The sequence below is a fragment of the Eptesicus fuscus genome, chromosome 12, assembly GCF_027574615.1.
Source record: "Eptesicus fuscus isolate TK198812 chromosome 12, DD_ASM_mEF_20220401, whole genome shotgun sequence".
NCBI lineage: Eukaryota > Metazoa > Chordata > Mammalia > Chiroptera > Vespertilionidae > Eptesicus > Eptesicus fuscus.
In genome coordinates this window covers 71,111,766-71,132,663 of record NC_072484.1, presented here as the reverse complement: position 1 = coordinate 71,132,663, position 20,898 = coordinate 71,111,766, and the positions used below count along the sequence as shown (strand labels likewise).

The window sequence follows — 20,898 nt, the reverse complement described above, 5'->3', positions numbered from 1 at the left end:
TTTTTAGAGTCTTTGTGTCCCCTATAAGCCAAACTCCTTAGCCCAGTGCTCGAGGACCTTAATTGGATTTACCTTGCTTTCCAGCTGACTCCCACTCCCTGACTTTTTCCCATGTGCTGTTACTTCTGCTTGGCTTGCCCTCTCCCATGTTCTTGCTGATTAAACGGTTCTATGTCTGTGCTGTTCAATATGGTAACGTCTCAAGTTCCACTTAGACAGTAGCCCCCCCACCCCACCCCAGTGGTCCCTGACTACAGGCTGTTTCCAAGACAGTTCACCCTGAGACTATAGACCCCTGGGCTAGGTCTTCAAGGGTCTGCAGATCCAAAGCTATCCCTTAGCTATAGTTCAAGCTGTGCCCCAAAACATACCAGGGCACAGACACATGGAAGGTATATGGCTCCTGGATATGGCCAGTGCATTGCAGAGCTTGCCACCCCAGCATTCCTGGCTGGAGCCTGGCCCAGAGCAGGGGCTAGATTAACATTGCAGATAAGTGAACTTACTTTCTCTTTCCCAGCCCAGGGCTTCCTCAGCTACTGCAGTTGGCTTCTAGAATCCCTCCTTTTCATTGTGGACAAAAAATGGCGTATGCCATTCAATGGAGATTACTGAAACCAGTGCTTTATAACCACCTCCTCCATCCTGACCCTTTGGGGGTGTGCCAAGGGACAGCTGCAAAACCAGTGAGTAATAATTCTTTGGAAACATGCTGGATCCAGCACTTTTATGTGATCATCGGGTTTTTATTTTGAAACCCTGTGTGCAAAATGAAAGCCCAGAAGAGCATCTGCTACATTTGATTAGGAGCAGTGTGGTTCTGGGGAAAGAGTACCAGTCTCAGTGTCACCCTGAACCTGTGACTAACAGACTCTATGACCTTGGACAAGGTGCTCTGTCTCTGGGCCCCTGTTTTCGAGTAAAACGAAAACATTAGACTCTGAGCTTCTTCCTAAGGTAATGCGAATGCTTTAAAAATGGCTGGTCACATCTGCAATCAAAACACATTAAGTACCTTTCAAGTGATCATTTGTTTGAATCTGGTCTATTTTTATTATTAGGTGTTTTTTTTTCTCTTTTCTTTTTAACACCTTTCACTTAACTCTTCCACTGCCAGTGTCTTCCTCACTTCCAAGGTCTTTACTGATTTTTTGGCTGTTTGTTCAGATTCCAGTAAATCATGTTGGATTCTAGCGATTGATTCACCTGCTTCTATGCCCTGCCTGGAGTCTCTTTAATCCCCAGCAGTCTCAATTCCCTCACAAAGCCAGAGAAAGGTCCCTGTCTCCCTCATCTTCCATCCTTCCCACTCTTCACTTTCCTGCGAAAACATATCTGAAAAATCAGGGGTTTCTATTCTGGCAGGTACCACTCTCACCACTAGATGGCACATGTGTGCAAGTCATCAGTCTTTGGGACAAAAACTTTAATTTTATTATGTATTTATAATCCAGTCCACAAAAGCTTTGAGAGGAATTGTAAAAGCACAAAATGTACAAAAGGTTAAAATTGAAAGTTGAGGGCCCTAGCTGGTTTTGCTCAGGGCACGTGCAGGAGGCAACCAATCAGTGTGTCTCTCTCACATTGATGTTTCTTTCTCTGTCTCTCCTTCTCCCTTCCACGCTCTCTAAAAATCAATGGAAAAAGTATCCTCAGGTGAGGATTAACAATAAATAAGTAAATTAATTAACTAATTAAAAGTTGAGAGAATTGGAAAAAAAATAGGGAACAAGTGGAAGAAATAACTCTAGGATGACATTAGCTCAAGGACATGGGTGCCAGCATACGGTTGGCTCTGAGCTTCTAAACAGCCTTAATAAAGAAGAAAACAGGAGTAGTAATAAAATGCCAGATTTTACATGGGAAAAACAAAGTAGTTATTTAGGAGAAACACACTTTTCCTGATCCCAAGATCGGAGAGGTACTTTTCCAGTGCGTCTTCAGAAAGAGGACACTGAGCAGTGAAACAAACACCAGTAACTTTATTGGAGCTGTTTCTGTGATGTCATTTTATGAAGGCCTATGGCATGATGCTACAGTACAATTGAGGAAAAGTAGTTCTGTGGGGCTCAAACACTGGGTTTCTAGGACAGTAAACTCACCGCTGTGTGACTTTGTACAGTAGTTCCTGCTTATCCATGGGGGATATGTTCCAAGACCCCAGTGGATGCCTGAAACTGCAGATACCAAACCCTATATGTACTATATTTTTTCCTATACATGCATACCTATGATAATGTTTAATTTATAAATTAGGCAGATTAACAGCAATAATAATAAAGTAGAAAAATTATAACAATATACTGCCATAAAAGTTATGTGAATGTTGTCTCGCTCTCTCAAAATATCTTATACTGTACATACAGTATGGATACACTGGACAAAGGGATGATTCATGTCCCATGTGGGGTGCTGCAAGATTTCATGTTTCAGAATGGCGCACAATTTAAAACTTATGAATTGTTTATTTCTGGAATTTTCCATTTGATATTATGGACCATGGTTATCACGAGTAACTGAAATTGCAGAAAGTGAAACCACGGATAAAGGGGACTACTGTACTTCCAAACAGAGGAATTTGCGCACACACCCTCGTCCCCACTGGGGTTTGGGTGAAGTTTGGGGAGAGGAGGCTCTCCTTGGAGGCTGTTGTAACCAGTGTCCAAGATGGCTCCAATAAACCCCGCCTCCTGGTTTTCACACCCTCCTGGAGACCCTCCCACATTGTCCCAAGAGGTGGTGGTCTGTGTGATCAACAGGATACAGAAGTGATGGTATGCCCCTCTGAGATTAGGTTATAAAAGAAATTGCAGCTTCTCTCTTGGTATGTCTGTCTCTGTCTGTCTGTCATATCATTTGCTCTGGGGAAAGCGAGCTGCCATGTCAGAAGGAGCAACGATGGAGAGACTCATGTAGCACAGAACTGAGGCTTCCTGGCAACACGCAGCATCAACTTGCTAGTCAGTCATGTGTGAATCACCTTAGAAGCAGGTCCTCCAGCCCAGTCAAGCCTTCAGATAACTATAACTGTAGCCCCAACTGACACCTTATGGGAGACCTAGAACTAGACAATCCAACCAAGTCGCTCTTCAGCTCTGTGAGATAATAAATGTTTGATATCTTAAGCTGCTAAGTTTTGGGGGTAATTTGTTATGCAGCAATAGATAATGAATACAGAGGCCAATGGAAATCCAAGGTTATATCAAGAATAAATTTACATGGGTGGATCAACTTGGTCTGAGAAACCAAGAAAATATTTCAGAAGCAATATTTGGGCTTTAAATCTGATAGATGAGAGTGCCAATTCAGGCTGTGTCTGTGGAAAAATGGATGTAGAGGGTCCTCCATAAAATGTCTACAAAGGAGATTTTTTTGTAAAAGGATGGTAAGGGCAGGGACCTCAACTGTCTTGTTCATTGTGGTAACCTCAGTGCCTAGCACATAGTAGGCTTTCTACAAATCTTTCTTTAATGAACTAATGGTGAAGTACAACCTTGAGAGAGCCATTTAGTTACCTGGGTGACCATGATTCATTAAGCTCCTATTGTGTACCATGTACATAATGTTGGTTAAGTTCCATGGAACTTTTGTATCATACAGATTACATCCACCTTTTGCATTCCCTCACTCTGTGTTTTTTCCTTGGAATTCTTTTTATTATTTTTCTAGAGATTTGCATGTGCTTTAATGTCCATGCTGAAAACTTTCTCATGGAAATAGTGTTCTTAGGTCATCATGAGAAGTAATTTCCGGTGGCTGTTTCTTACAATATAAGAACCAGAGTTGTTCAGGACATTGGGTTTATTTTGTGCAATTTTGTCTCAGGCCTGACCTATTTCTTTATTTTTTTCCCTTTCTCTTTGTTGAAAAAAATGACTTGAAATGACTGATGCTAAGTAATGGCAGTTCGATTTCCCTGTGATGACAGCTAGAGTCTGTTTTTCCTCTTTTATACTGCTTTTGGAGCTGATTTTAACCAGATTTTACTATAATAGAAATATTCTGGGGTTGAAGGAGAATCAAACAGAGTGATTTGCCTCAGAACCTGTGTCCCTCAATTTTTGAACACTCCTCTCTCCATGACTGGCTCTGTACTCCCTCCTCCTGCTCTTCCTGCTCCTCCTCTGCCTCCTCCATCACCAATACCATCATCACCATACAGCTACTGTTTATTGAGTGTTTATTACTGCATGCCCATCCCTGAGTTATGCAAGTGTTGCATGTATTATTGAATCTGTGCTAGAGACTGACTTGCCTCACCAATTTTGTTATCCCGGTCCTTGGAGAAGCAGTTACTAAGATGGGAGAAAATGTGCAAGGATTTTATGGAGGGGTGGAGGTGGAAATATCAGTGGGAAAGGAAATAGGGAGAGGGCTAAAGAAGGGAAGGAGCTAGAGACACCAGGAAGGCCATCAGACTCCAAGTGTAGGAGAGAGAGAGAGAGAGAGAGAGAGAGAAGAGAGAGAGAGAGAGAGAGGAGAGAGAGGAGAGGTTGGGTGCAAGTGTCCCAGATGGCCTCACAGTTTAAGGAAGATTCAGTTTAACAAAGGTTCCGCTTTGTCAGCGAGTCCTTGAGCCAAAGTTAGTTAACAAAGGAGTCCCTTGTCTCTCAGGACTGACTGGGTCTGACTTTGTACCCCACCACACTCAGTGATTGGTGGGGTGCTACCCATGGGAGGCGCGGCCAATGGACTTCAAAGCACAACAGCTGGGGCCCTCAGCTCCCTGCAGTAGGAAGGCTGCAGAAGCACATTTTTGTGGCTGCCACACCAATATTTATTTTCTTTTCTTGTTAAGTAACAGAAGCCTCCTTTATTTGGAGTGGCAAAGGCCTCATGCTGAACTGAAAGATTTTAGTTCTCGGCCTTCCTTGCAAGTTGGTGTGGCTCTGTGACTGAGTTTTGGTCATGAACTATAAATGAGGACCTACCAGAAAGGCTCCTTAAGGGTTACTGACTCAGCTACTGAGGTTCCTCCCTTCTCTCTCCCCTATGACTGGTCCATAGACAAAATGGCTGTAGCCTCAGACAGATAGATAGCAAGGGTCTTAGCCCCTAATTATTAGGGCCCTCATACTAGCTCTGGTTTACCTAGCTCCATACTTTAATCTGAGAGATAAATAAACCCTTTTGTTTAAGCCGTTGGTACTTTATTTTTGTTATAAACAAGTAAATCTAATCCTAATTGGTAGAATACTAATTTTCATGATGGCTCTATCAGGCAGGCATATTTATATCCATTTTACAGATGAGGAATGATTAAGAGTTAGAACCTACATTAGCCTAGGGTAGTGCTAAGGATACTTTCAGCTAGGAGTCACAGAACAGTGGTTTTCAATCTTCTCTGAAGATAAGAATTGCCGGGAGGACTTCCTCATTCAACAGGTCCAGGGTAAGGCCCAAGACAGTACTTTGTTGCAAACTAGCAGTCCAGGCTCTAGTGTGGATGAAGACGGATGGCAGGCAGCTCAAACAGTAAGGAGGTAAATATCTACACCAGTAAAAGAGAAACATGCAAATTGACCGTCCCTCTACTACATCCACCAGCCAATCAGAGTGAGTATGCAAATTAACTCAACAAAGATGGTGGTTAATTTGCATACACAGGCTCCAAGCAGCCTGGGTCCCGGGAACCTCCTCGGGACCCAGGCTGCTCCTAGCCTGTAGGCCTGCGAGTAGGCACCAAGCGGCTAGGGATGGGGCGGGAACATCCGCCACGTCACCATAGCGATGTGGCACGCGTGCGTCAGCGCAAAGTGGTGGCCCGGGTCCATGCCCCCCATGCTGGCACCCACAGGGGCTGGCTGCCGGCCTGGGGGTCATGCGGACCTGGCAGCCACCGCTCGGCTCGGGTCCGCATGCCTCCCAGCCCAGGTCCGCATGTCCCCCAGCCCAGCGCCCACAATGTGGGGCTGGCTGCTGGCCTGGGGGCCGTGCCTTCCCGGGCTGTGGGGACATGCCCCTAGCCCAGTGGACACAACGCAGGAGGTCCCCTGCGCATGAGCTGCAGAGGAAACATCTTTTCTTTAAAATATATATATATTTTATTGATTTTTTCCAGAGAAGAGGGGAGAGGGATAGACAGTTGGAAACATCGATGAGAGAGAAACATCGATCAGCTGCCTCCTACACACTCCCCACTGGCGATGTGCCCCAACCAAGGTCCATGCCCTTAACAGGAATCAAACCTGGGACCCTTCAGTCTGCAGGCCGAGGCTCTATCCACTGAGCCAAACCAGTTCGAGCATAAACACCTTTTCTGATCATTTATTGGCTAAGCTCCTGTATGCTGCCACTTGCAGTATTCTTGGTAACTTGGGTAATAAGAATCCAAGAAGGTGATCTAGGGTTTTTCCACCACACTTCTGGAGGAAAAAATGAAGGTACGCTGCTGGAGGGGCTAAGAAATGTCATATCCTGCCCTAGCTGGTTTGGCTCAATGGATAGAGCCTCGGCCTGCTGACCACAGGGTCCAGGTTCTATTCTGATCAAGGGCATGTACCTCGATTACAGGCTCCTCCCTGGCCGGAGCCCAGATCAGGGCTCATGCAGGAGGCAACCAATCAAAGTGTCCCTCTCACTTTGATGTTTCTCTCTGTCTCTCCTTCTCTCTTCCATACTCTAAAAATCAATGGAAACATATCCTCAGGTGAGGATAAAAGAAAGAAAGAAAGAAAGAAAGAAAGAAAGAAAGAAAGAAAGAAAGGAAGAAAGAAAGAAAGAAAGGTCATATCCTATGAAAGACACATCTTGAAAATACCTAAAGAAAGTTGTCATTTTTCGTGGTGAACGGACTGGAGTCCGTGTTGATGAAAACACCTTGGCAGCTGCGTTGGCTGGCAGTGGCTGCAGCAATGGGGTGATGGGGCTGGCGTCTTCCCCTGATCAGCCTGGTTGCCTCATGCAGAGGGAGGCCAGATTGCGGCTTAGGCCCGCTCTTCATGAGGAGCGGGCCTAAGTCATCAGTAGGACATCTCCTGAGGGCTCCCAGTCTGTGAGAGGGGGCAGGCTGTGGGCGAGGGACCCCCCCCCATGTGCATGAATTTCATGCACCGGGCCCCTAGTTTCACATAAGAAGACTTCTGTGAGCATGGGAATCATTTGTGGAACTCCATGGAAGTACAGATATGGGCTCTGCTTTTATAGATTCAGTCAGCTCTTTTGTGGAACCTGGGGATTTGCATTTTTCAAATGCTGCCCAGGTGATCCCAAGGCCTGCAAGTCATAAAGCCCAGCTTGAGAGACCCCAGGTTAACAGTTAGGAGGACCAGCATTGGAGGAGGATGAGCCTGGTTTTGAATCCTGATGTTGCCATTTTTTTTACTGGATAACCTGTAAACAAGCTAATTAAGCTCTCTTGTCTCAGGTTGCATCATTTTCAAATTGAAGAAAATAAAGCCTACCTTACAGAATTGTTGTGAGGATTAAATGAGATAATTTATGCAAAGCTCTTAGCTTTGCATACATAAGCTCTCGGTAAACGGTGGCTATTGTTATTATCATACCCCCGTACATTCTTCTTGCAAACAGCATGGGCACAGAGTTTTGTTACTATGGATAATTTATACAAATCCCCAGGAACCATGATTCAGCAGAGGCTGATCCAGGAAGCTGGGACTCCCTCTTTCTTCAGCTACTTCTGGTCTGTAGCCTGTGCATGCTGAATTTGAGTAAAGATCTAGGACATGCTTCTGTGTTGTTGTCCCCCACCTCCCCCGCCACTACCTTCCCCCTCGTCCCCCCCGCCCCCCATCTCTCTCCTTCCCAACCATTATCATTTATACTCAGTGACTCCATTTTCTCACTTCTAATTCCCTCCTCAGCCCACTGCAGTCTGGATTCTGCTCTCACTACTTTACTGAAGTGACTCAGCAAGGTCACCATGTTGCCACATCCAAAGAATATTTTATTTGTTTATTTGTTGATTTTTAGAGAGAGAGAGGAAGGGAAGGATGGAGGGAGGGAGGAATGGGTGGCGAGAGAGAGAGAGAGAGAGAGAGAGAGAGAGAGAGAGAGAGAAATATTGATCTGTTGTTCCACTTACTTATGCATTCATTGGTTGATTCTTATATCAGTGACTGGGGATCGATCGAACTCACAACCTTGGTGTATAGGGATGACACTCTAACCAACTGAACTAGGCCGGGGCCAGATGATCTTTTAAAGTCTTCTCATTTGAGCCCTCTGCAACATTTGATACTGCTGTCTGCTTATTCCTTCTTGGAACTTCCTTCTCTTGGCTTCCATGACTCCACTGCTGTTTCTCCTAACTCGGATCACTTCCCGTCACTGCCAAACCTCGGCCTCTGTCCTTGTCTTACTCAGCTCTGTTCTCTGCCTTATTTATCCTTCATTTGCCTCTAATTTATTTCGCTTTCCTTTTCTTACTCTGATCAGAGCCCACTATCATAGAACTCTTCTAAGATCCAAGTGAATTATCTGCCTTCTTAGGATATCCTGGTCTAACGCAGCCTTTTTCTTCCTTCCTCCATGGGATGGCTTAAACCAGGCCCAAGCAGTGTGCTCCTCAGTCTCCTTCACTAGCCTTCCTAGGAGGCCCAGCAATACCCGTGGAAACATGACCTGGATTTCTTGCTGACCAGGCCCCATGGTACCTCTGAGATACTCTTTTTTTGTTTGTTTGTTAATCCTCACCCCAGAATATTTTCCCATTGATTTTTAGAGAGAGTGGAAAGCAGGGGGAGGGAGAGAGAGAGAAACATTGATGTGAGAGAGACACATGGATTGGTTGCCTCCTGAATGCATCAGACCGGGTCCAGGGATTGAACCTGCAACCCAGGTATCTGTCCTTGACTGGGAATCGAACCCACGACCCTTGCGTGCATGAGCCGACGCTCTAACCATGTAGCAACACCAACCAGGCCTCTGAGATACTCTTAATTGTCCCAAGTTATGCTGACCTTGAAGATAGACTCATTCAGTGGGTGAGTGTATCCATCCACCTCCTTCCCTTGGACTCTAAGGTGCTTGTCCAGGTTGTTACTCCACTGACACCCAGTGCCTTTTAGGGGAGTGGGCCATTCCTACTAATGCCATGGATCTGTTTGACTTTGGACTTTGCTCTTACCTTTCTGGTTTCACTTTTCTCATCAATGAAATGCAGGAGTTGGACTAGTGCTCTCTGAGGTTTCTAACCACTGGCACCATCACGATCAGCTTTGTCATCAATTGCACAACCTTGATTCCACTCCTGAGAATCTATCCTATAGAAATATTCTCCCAAATACATACCAGAATGCTCACCTGCAGGAACCTAAGTGGACATCAAGAGGGGGATTGGGCCCTAGCTAGCATGGCTCGATGGATAGAGCATTGGCCTGTGGACCAAAGGGTCCTGGATTCGATTTCGGTCAAGGGCATGCACCTTGGTTGCAGGATCCTCCCTAGCCCAGGCCTTGGTCAGGGCTTGTGCAGGAGGCAACCAATTGATGTGTTTCTTTTACATCGATGTGTCTCTCTGTCTTTCCCTCTCTCTTCCATGCTCCCTAAAAATCAGTGGAAAAATATCCTTGGGTGAGGATTAACAGCAACAACAACAAAAGGGGGGGGGGGATTGGTTAAATAACTTGCGGGTTCATACGCTATTGCAGTGCTGCTCAAAGTAGGCAGTCTGCTGTTAGCCACCAGTCTGCTGGTAGAGATGGAGCTGGAGTCGGTTCCCAGTCTAGCGCTGGTACACAGATCACATTTTTGAGTAGCACTGCTCCAGCTTCACAAAAATGAGGTAGCTCCACCTGTGCAAATGCAGAAAGATTGTAAGATACATTGATAAAAAAGTATGCAACATAACAGTACGGCTCAAAAACAGGGCTACACAAGAAAGGATATCTAAGTCCACAGATATACTGGTAGAGGCATAAAACATTTCTAGACCAAGTCCTAAGAAACAAACAGTGGTTACCTCTGGGGAGTACGGCAGGAAGTCTAGGGTGAGAAACTTCTTTTTTGTTGTGTGTCCAGAGCAGGTCAGTTGCTGGAATCTGTTCTGATTGGTCTGTGCCCTTTTTGACAGAGTTGTTAAATGTTTTAAGTGTTTAAGTGTAACTCCTCTTACACATTTTTACTGTTGAACTTTTTTTTTTTTTTACTACTACTCATGTATCATTTTCATATTTAAAAACAAATTATTTGCAGAGAGAATATTGATGCTTCCAGAGACTCTCTTTACTGGATAACAAGCCTCCGCTTTTCATTTTTCATGAACGTTTCTTCCCGCTACTAGTATTCTTTCAACTAGGTCTGGGAACAAGGCATTTCTCGGTCCTGTGCCTGGAGTTCTTCTGCAGATACATTCACAGTAAGTCACTTTGGTTCACAGCCTAGTGATGAAGAAGGCCCAGGGGCCAGAGGGCTGATTGCAGTTCTAATTTACAATTATACAGTGATTTTCCGCCCTGCTCGTGGAAGCCTGACTTCCTCCCTGTTTGAGTTGGAGAGTTAGAAGGATCTGATTTGATTAAAGTAACATAGACTGTGATTATCATAAGAATTTGGCATATTAAATTGAATTGGGAGGTATTGGACAGCAAACGTAAATTATTTTCTTATATTCTTCACTCCCACAACTGCGTATTTACTGTTTGCCTGACCTGCTGCAGAAAAGTGAAATGACTTATCCTAATGCCTTTGAAATGGGAACTGTTGAGAGATCTAAGTGGCCTCTTTAAACTAAGATGCAGTGTGCTGTTGGAGGCTGCATGGAGTTGAGACAGTGTCTCTGGAGTCTGGTAGTTTTTGATTCAAATGCTCTAGGCTTCCTTACTATGGCTCTTGATGAAAGATGTTTTTTAAAATTTGTGTTTGAAAATTTATTTTGTCGCCCTAACCGGTTTGACTCAGTGGATGGAGTGTTGGCCTACGGACGGAAGGGTCCCAGGTTTGATTCTAGTCAAGGGCAAGTACCTTGGTTGCGGGCACATTCCCAGTATGTGCAGGAGGCAGCTGATCGATGTTTCTCTCTTATCGATGTTTCTAACTCTCTATCCTTTTCCCTTCCTCTCTGTAAAAAAATCAATAAAATATGTTAACAACAACAACAAAAAAGAAAATTTATTTTGTCTTATTTCTGTGTAATAACACTAAAGAATATGGCTGGCCTTGGTCCCTGGTTCCTGGGAGGTAACCTGTAAACCCTTGAAATATTCTGAATGATAGGTGTGTCTTTGCTATTTATGGTGGGTCCTGAGAGTTTATGCTAATGAGATGAGTCAGGATGGGGACTGGCCACTCTGAGAAAGAACAATGGTGTGATGAGACCTCTGGGGAAAAGAGGAGGGGCATGGCCAATGATTCAACCAATCATGCCCATGTAATGAGACCTCAGTAAAACTATGGACACAGGAGTTTGGGTGAACTCTGTTTCAGTACTCTGTATTATCACACATCAACATGAGGAGAGGGTAATAGGTTGTGGATAGAACAATGAAAATTTTGCATTTGGGACCTTCCCAGATTTTGTTCTGAATGTTTCTCCCTTTGGCTGGTTCTGATTTGTATTCTTTCACTATATAAAACTGTAATTGTAGCCTGGCTGGTGTTGACCCATGAACCAGGAGGTCACAGTTTGATTGCGGTCAGGACACAGGTCAGGGCAAATGCCGGGGTTACGGGCTTGATTCTCAATAGGGAGTGTGCAGGGGGCAGCTGATCAGTGATTCTCTCCCTCTTTCTGAAATCAGTACGAACATATTTAAACACACACACACACACACACACACAACACACACACACACACACACACACAAAACTGTGGTTGTAATTACAGCACTCTCCTGGGTTCTGGGAGTCATTCAAGTAAATACAGAATCTGAGGGGGTAGTGGAAACTTCAGAATTTATAGCCATCTGGTCAGACATGTGGGTGGCCTGAAGATCTCCAGACTTGTGGCTGGTGTTTGAAGTAAAGGCAGTCTTATGGAGGGCTTTACCCTTAACCTGTGACATTTCACCTAACTCTGGATAGTTAGAAATTTGGTCTAGAAAAAAAAAAAGTTGGTCTATTGCAGTTTTACTAATTATTTTGAGAAATTTAAAACTTAAAGAAAACATACAAGAGTAGTACAATGAGCACTCCTATAACCATCACTTAGTCTACAGTTTGTTAACATATTCCAATATTTGTTTTATTTCTCTCTCTTTTTATGTATATTAAAATTTTTTTTTCCTGAACTAGTTGAAAGTTGCAGACATGTCATTATTTTAAACACTTCAGCATTTGCTTCCTGAGGATCAGGACTTTCTCCTACATAACCCCAATATCCCGATCACACCTAAGGCATTTAGCCTTGATTCAATAAATATTCTTTAATATGCCATACTTAAGTTTTACCAGTTGTCTTCAAAATATTCTTTATAATCTAATCAAGGATCACTCTTGCCTTTGATTGTCATGTTTTCTTATCCCTTTTAATCTAGATTCTAGAACTGTCCCCTTGATTTATTATATTTTCTTGTCGTTCATTGTTGACATTTTGTATATTTGAGCCAAACTCACTACAATTGAAGCAAAGTCTCAATAGATTGAGAAAATGCTCCAGAGAATGGCAGTTTTGCACTTTATTTTTATGCATTACAGATCAAAAGAGGAAATGTAAGTGGGTTACATGAAAGCCATTGGTGATAGATTAGAGAGGTGGAAGAAAGCAAAGTAGGGAAAGCTCTGGGATTGTAAGATGATGGACAAACTTCTCTTGTTATAGAAGACCAGAGAAAAACCAAGCAACACTTAGAGAAATGGAGTTACACAGCTTTATTACGCCGGCGGACTCAGAGGAGGTTGCCTCTCAAATTCTGAGCAAACCAGTATGGTGAGAACCCCTCTTTTATCCCCTTTTGGTGTCTTTGTCCCCCAAATATGGATTATACTTCCGGACCTTTCGTGGGCTTTGCAAAAAGCCCCAGGTTTTGGGGGTCTTGAGACCATACCTAAGGGCCTGGCCTGGTGCCAGCGCTGATAACCCCCCTCCGGGGGCTGTGTCGTGGTTTATGGCCTCTGTAAAATGTGAGCATTTAGGTAACAGGTTCTGCAAGATCAGTTTGTGGAGAAAGGGGCAATGACTTAATTATAGGTTATCAAGAATGTACACTGGGCTTGCTGGCACAGATTCAGATTGCTAGCCCCCCCAAATATCAGGGTTACATTGGAATTAGCCTCTTAGCCTTCTCACTTTTACCTAGGTGGGTATAGGATAGTTAACAGTCAACAATTAACTCATAGCAATGGGGGGATTTGTGGTCCCTGCAGAGTGGTGCCTGTGCTTTGAGGGGTCTGGAAAAAGGAAATTACTTTGACATTCCAAAGGTATGTTATTGTAGATGCAAAAATACAACAGACAGCCTTAGTTAAGGTAAAGATTGAGTTTTATCAGGGGAGATGATAGCCTAGGACATGACTACCCACCATAAACTGCTTTTAGTTAAAAAGTTTTAATTTCAGACCATCCTTGGTGGTTATTTTAGGTCTCTGAGTTTGTAAGGCCTCCATGCAGGTCTCCCCTGAGCTTGTCAGGTTTAGTATGTGACCCCTTTTTGTTCATAGTAATTTTGATAAAATATCTACTTTATCTGCTTAGTCTAACTTCAAAAGTACATGGGAAAACTTTTATTTCAAAGCAATTTCTATATTTAAACTTTTTAAAAAGGAAGGACAACCACCATTTCTCCCTTCTTTCCATTCTGTCCTGAGCCATCTAAGCTCCAAGGGTGGCAGAGGCAGCAAATGAAGTGAGGCCATTGATATGCAAATGTGGTCATTAAGATCGGAGGCCCCACCCCAGAGCTTTGTCATAGTTCTTTGCAAATCCAAGTCCATTTGCATGAGAAAAAAAAAAAGAATCTCCCAAACTTGAAATTATTTTCCAAAGCAAAAATGCATAGAAATGAAAGTACTACTACTAAAAAAAAAAAGAAAAAAAGAAAAAAAAGAGCTTTCAATACAACACATTGCTGTTTTGGGGGAATAGTGCTAGCTATCCTTCAACAATTAGGTGGTATTTGGCTTGTGAAAGGGCTACTGGGTTGTTAAGGATGGACACGCTTGACCTTGGACTAGCTGCTGTAGTTTCCCTGTGGCACATAGTTTCCTCGTGGCAAGCAGTTAAAGTAGGTGCTGCCGGAGATACTGCTGTTATCGGTGGAAGAGGGGTGTCCACCAGTGGATGTGGGGAATCCCTTTCCCTACTGGGTGTGATAGATTAGAGAGGTGGGAGAAAGCAAAGATTCTTAACGATATCTTGAGAAAAAGAATTTTCTAGGACTCGAACAGGAGAAAGAGTGATTTTTATTTGCATGGAATTAAATTCCTTGGTTTCAAAAGTCCCATTTCCTTTAAATCAGTCTTGGAAAAGGTGCAACTGGGATTTGGCAGAGCAAAAAGCCTAGCCAGTGGCCAGAGTTTCTGTTCTGTGGTGGAGCTTGGTCTGATGTAGCATTAGGCTCGTTCCAGTCCGTCAGTCCATTGTGTGGGGTCTACATGGCGGTGAGCCATGTGGGTGAATGCAGAGGTGCTCACCCCCCTGCAACAAGAGAGCCAGGAGCCCAGCTTGCAAGAGAGGGAACTCCTTTGCTTAGGAGTTTAAGTATCAAATCTTCCTGAGTTGTCAGTGGTCACCCCTATTCTGGCCAATGACCTATTTCTAGGTGTGACTGATAGGCAGATGCCTTGCCTATATCATCCAGACTTTACTGGGCACACGTCTATTCTTCCCTGCTCCTTTCCAGTGAATAAATAACTGGGTTAATTTATAATGGTATCACTGCTACCATTTTTGAGTTATGGAAACCAAGATCCAGAGGGATCATCCTAGCTAATAAAGAGAGAATATGCAAATTGACCATCACACCATCACAAAAGATGGCGGCACCCACAGCAGAGGTGGGGTTTCTGTAACACAAGATGGCTTCACCCACAGCAGAGGCCGAGTTCCCATAACGAGCCTTAAGAAGCAATCAGCAGGGACCTGAGGCTGCGTGGCGCTGGGCTGGGGCAGGGGACCTGAGCCTGTGCCCCCTGCCTGGTGGGGCTTGACAGGGGACTTCAGGCCATGCCCCCTGCCCTGGTGTCAGGCTGGGGGACCTCAGGCCGTGCCCCCCGCCCCGGTGTCAGGCCAGGGGACCTCAGACCTGGCGCCGGGGGACCTCATACTGTGCCCTTCACCTGGTAGGGCTTGACGGGGGACCTAAGGCCACACCCCCTGCCCCGGCACCGGGCCAGGGGACCTGAGGCTGCGCTCCCCACCTGGCGGGGCTTGACGGGGTTGGGGCCAGCCAGGTCTGGGTCTTGCGAGATTTTGAGGCGCTGACTTTGTCTCAGAAAGAGTATTTCTAAGTGGCTTGTTCATTCATTCATTCCACAAACATTTATTGGGCACTGTATTAGTCTGGGTTCTCCAAGATATGGAGCCAATAGGGGAGACCAATCAGTCAATCAATCAGTTACAAGGAATTGGCTCACATGATTATGGAGGTTGAGAAGTCCCAAGATCTGCAGGGTGTATTGGCAAGAGAGACACAGGACAGCTGATGGTCTAGTTCTAGTCTGAAGGCCGGCTGGCTTGAGACTCAGGAAAAGCTGATGTTTTAGTTGAGCCTGAAGGCAGAAAAAGTGCACTGTCTCATTTTGAGGGCAGTCAGGCAGGGAAAAATTCTCTCTCTAGCAGAGGGTCAGACTTTTTGTTCTGTCAGGCCTTCCACTGATTGTAAGAGGCCCACCCATACTGGGAGGGCAATCTGCTTTACCCAGTCTACCGATTCAGGTGTTAATCTCATCCAGAAACTCCCTGTCTGGCTGCCAGGGTGGCGCCACTGGGGAGGAAGTGTTCTTACCCAGCCTCCCCTCCTTGTGCCAGTCCCAGGTAGCAGGACATACAGCAGCAGCGATGGCAATCACCTTCGACTACAAACTCTGAAGTGGGGGCTCCTGTTCAAGGACGATGTTTCTCAGAGAACCCTCTCCTGGGGTGCAGCAGCAGGGTTCCATCTGCTGGAGTAATCTCCCCACACCCCAGCACCTCTAGCTGAAACTCACACCTTTTCTGAGAGGCAGCTGGGACTGTGTTGGTGTGTAGATGTGTCCAGGTAGAAGGTTTCTTCCAGAGAAGACCGGAAATAGGAATTCAGTCTCCACAGTTTTCTGTTTCTCATTTTCCTTAGAGGAAAAGGGGAGAAGGCAGGGAGGCAAGGCACAGGCCTTTCAAGGGAGCCAGAGGCAGAGTCCCCTGAAATGTCATGTTAGCCAAAAGAAATCGATAGTAATCCATTACAACAACATCACCAACAACAGTAATACTTAACACTCATTGGCATAGACTACTAAGCACTTTATTTACATTATTGAATTAAAAATAACAAGTGTAAAATGGAAAGAGTACAAAAAGGTATGCTGTAAAAAATAAGTCCCCCTCCCCCTGCAGGTTTCCAGTTTCCCTCCTAGAAGCAAACATGGTTTATGTCACATTATTCTGAATTTTTTTAAATCCATGAACCATCATATATAGGCATGTCCTTTAATTAAAGTGGTTGCATTTTATACATTTTGCACGGCTCCTTGCTCTTTCACATGTAATAATGTATCTTGGTAATTTTCCCATTAGCATAATAAGATCTGTTTGATTTATTTATTTTTATAGCCACGTGGTATTTATTCTTTTCCATTTTACAGATGTGTCATCACTTATTAAACCACTTTTCCATTGAGGGACATTTAGATTGTTCCCAGGCCCTTGTTCTTATAGAGAACAGGGCAGTGAAAATCCTTCTGTGTATTTCTTTGCATACAGGCATGAATTTATCTGTAGAATAAGTTCCTAAAAGTAAAATTGCTAGGTCTTATCTCTTTAGCCCTCACAGCAGTCCTATGAAGCAGGTGCTATTATTATTTCCATTTCACATACAGGGAAACAGAAATACAGGGAGGCTAAGTAACTTAATAAGTTATTGGTGGAGATGGGAGTAAAACTAGTTCTGCTGAGCACTGTGGAGATGCAAAAAGTATTGAGAACCCAACTCTTCCAGGGACTCTAGACTTCTATTTTTAAAAATATATTTTTATTGATTCCAGAGAGGAAGGGAGGAAAGAGAGAGAAAGAAACATCAATGATGAGAGAGAATCATTGATCAGCTGCCTTCTGCCCGATTGGGGATTGAGGCTGCAACCTGGGCATATGCCCTGACTGGGAATCGAATCATGACCTCCTGGTTTCTAGGTTGATGCTCAACCACTGAGCCACTGTGGCTAGGAAGAAACCTCTTTTTTGTTGTGTGTCCAGAGCAGGTCAGTTGCTGGAATCTGTTCTGATTGGTCTATGCCCTTCTTGACATAGTGTTCTGCTAAATTAGTTATTTTGATGGGGAGAGGGATATCATTGGCTATTAATTTATACACCTCTGTATTAATTGGCTTGTCATAATGACCAGAATTGCTTTGGTAGTTTGAACGGAAATCTACTTAAGTCTAGAAAAAAATTGAAGACAACTTGAAAAATTAAAATAGAAAGTTGGTGGTCTGGAAGAAGTGCTTGCCACACTATAAGTGCTCTGTAAATGTTAATTGTCAACATTGTCATGATTATCTTGGCTAATGGCAACACTTTCAGACTGTCAGTAGGTAATGCTTCCTCAAGCTTCTTACTGAGTTGTGTACCTGTATCATGTATTGATAAGATCCCAATATTTGGATTTGGGCTTAGGAAGAGAGAGAAGACCCTACTTAGATCCCATAAATAACCGTATCATCTCTTCATTAACAGACATTTATTGCTACTGGTTGATATCATTGGTTTTCTGCCCAGCAGACTTCCTCTGATTCTTCTCAGCTAACAGAATCTTTTTTACTTTATTTTATTTTATTTTTTTCCATCACCATTTATGCCCTCTATACCTTCTAACACCCCCCACCCCCACCAGTCACCACACTGTTGTCTGTGTTCATGAGTTCTTTCTCATTTTTTTTCCCCCTCACCACCCCACTCCAACACCCTCCCTACCAGAGATGTATTGATTATGTTTGGACAGCAATGTGCCCAGCTCCAATCCTCTTACCTCTTGATAGCGATTGCCAGGATCTAGCGCGTGCATGGTCTCTCTCTCTCTGAAGGCAGATGCTCACTTTTCAGAGAAACATTCAGATTACACTGGGGCTACAAATTAACACATTATTTTAGGCCATTTCTGAACGTTGTTTTGTCTTCCCCTTAGCTATTTACTGCATACAAAATTTCCATTCTATGCAAATAACTCACTTTATGCAAACCATCTACTGTATGTTCCCAAGCCCCAGCACCTGCACCAGGCAGAATCAAATGATTCAGACCTTGGAACACTAAAGTGCAAACACTTAAGAAATCTAAGAAATCTCTCGGGGGGTGGGGGGGGTGGGGTGGGGGGGATAGTTGTGTATTGGATGATGGGGACGGCAGCCTTTGCAGACGGTCTGCTTCTCTTACTGGGTGTGCTGAACTCGGGCCTCCTCCCCTCTCCCCTGGCTACCTGCAAGCCCCTTCCAGGGGAAATGACCATTTGGAATAAACATTTTGATGTGAGTGGAATGGCTGGCTCTGCACAGAACCTTGGACAATTAGGTTTTCCAGTCAGTGCAGGCGAGCGCATCCTCGTGCCTGGCTGGGCTCAGCTAGGTGCTGGAAGGAGCTGGTTTCTCTAAGGTAGGCTTCCTGGGGATTGGGGGGGTGGGAGGTGGGTTGAAGCAGCCACTGCTTAGCCTACGACACACTTTGCAATCACCTGGGAGCTTTAAAAAATGTTCATGCCCAGCTCCTCCCCCCCCCAAGTATTTTCATTTAATTGGTCTAAGGGACAGAGTGGGCATGGGGAGTTTAAAAACTTCCCAGGTGATTCAAAGGTACAAGCAAGGTTGAGGGGCACAGGACTGGGCTGGAGGCCTTTCTTTGGGCCTCTAGTCTTGGGTCATCTCTGCTGGGGCACAACCAGAGACAACAGTTGGCCTGGAAGCTGCGTGGATGCTTAATTCATTAAACTAAAACGATATCTTAATAGTGGGTTTTAAAAACAGCTTTATTGAGGTATGATTGACACACAATAAACTCTATATATTTAAAATGTGTAATTTGATGAGTTTTGCCATATGTATACACCCACAAAACCATCACCACCATCCAGACAACGAGCATGTCTGTGGATTAGTGTCCTGGGGCTGCCATACTAAGTGCCACAGACAGGTGGCTTCAGCAACAGGGCTTTAGGTACAGCCACATGCTGAGGGACTGGGGGTAGGATTATTTGGGGGGTGGGGGATACAATTCAGCCCACAACTATCTATCACTTCCATAATTTTCCTGTTGTCTCTGCAGCCCCTCTATCCCTCCCCACTCCCCCACACCCAGACAACCCCTGATTTATTCTGTCACACTAGATTAGTTTGCATTTCCCCTAGAATTTTATGTAAATGGAATCACACATTTTTTTTCCCCCTGACTTCTTTCAGTCAGCATAATTATTATGCGATTCATCCATGCTGTGCACATAATCATTTGTTTCTTTTTATTGCTGAGTAATATTCCGTTGTAGGGATGTAGAGAACTAGTTGCTAACACAGTTTGCTTTTATATGTTCACTTGTTGATGGACATTTGGGTTGTTTCCAGTTTTTGGCTCTTGTGAATAAACCTGCCAAGAACATTTGTGGCTATTTGAAGCTTATAAGGCACATCCACACACATTATCTCCTAATTCTCACCATAACACTGCATGGCAGGCACCCTGATTCTTAGATTATGGATGGGGGAACCAAAGCGAGATGGGGCAGCCACACCATGTAGGAAGGGACCAGGTCCACCTACTACATGTCTCCAGGGGCTGGACACAGTGATCTCAATAGATGTTCATCCCTTGAGTGAATGACAATAAATGAGGAGTGAAGGGTTTGCCTGAGGTTGCCCAGTGGGGTCTACAAGCCTGACCACCTCTCCCCATGCACAGAGCTTGTATTGAGCCCTTAGAGAACGGAATAATCTCTGTGGGTCTCCCAGAACGGGAGCCACAGTGCCTGCAACTGCCTTGGGTGTGATCAGAAGGGGGTGGGACCTGATGTTCAAGACAGCCTGGAGGCCCAGGCCCACCCTCCTATGCTGACAGTGGGAACAGGTCACCTGAAGACGATGGAAAGGAAGCCTGACTTTGACCAGATGGAGTCATCAGAACATGGTGAGGGTGCATTGTGGTTCTGAGCCCCACTGTGATTGAGCTGATTCAAGGGCACAGCCTCACCCAGGACACTGGCCATGAGCTCCACTTCTGCCCCCTGTAACAGCCAGTCCCCATCACAGAGCATTACAACATTGGTCGCTTCTGTGGACACCACGTAGGAAAAACTCCAGAAACTTACCTGTACAACCTCTAATTTAATCACTCCCACTCCCATGAAAGGTAGTGCTGGTCTCCTTTTATTGACCAGGAAACGGGCTCAGAACAGGAAAGTGGGCCACCTGAAGTCTTCCAGCTGGAGGGTAGCAAAGGTGCATCTGGCAGCTATTCCACTCGCAGTCCCAAACTGGGGACCCTGCACATTAAAATCCTGCTTCTTAGCCTAATGCCCTGACCTCTGTGGACAGGAGATCTGGGGTTCCCCCTCCCATCCCTGGGGCCATTCAGGGGACCCAGCACCACCTGAGGGGCCCAGCTAGGTGGGCCAGGAAAGCCTTCCCATTGGCTCCGTGAGCCATGCCTGAAAACAGGAGCTGCCTGCCACAGGAAGGTCCTGGGCACAGGGAGTCCTGTTATTGGGTGGGCCTCTGAGTGGAGTAAACTAACGAAGAAGGCAGTGGTGGAGGGTGGGTTTGGAATCTAACAGCCCAGCGTCTCCAGCCCAGGCTCTGCTCTTTTGTGTGACCTGACAAGTCTCTACCTCT

At 44.9% G+C, this 20,898-nt stretch overlaps 1 long non-coding RNA gene across 4 annotated transcripts in view; it reads left to right on the top strand.

Annotated features, from left to right (window-relative positions):
• The window catches only part of LOC114229138 (uncharacterized), a 269,792-nt gene that overhangs the window by 1,648 nt on the left and 247,246 nt on the right, over positions 1-20,898 (top strand). For all 4 annotated transcript variants that reach the window (XR_008557616.1, XR_008557617.1, XR_008557614.1 and 1 more), the window contains exon 2: positions 521-686. This is a non-coding gene — a long non-coding RNA (uncharacterized LOC114229138). The remainder of the gene's footprint in view (positions 1-520; positions 687-20,898) is intronic.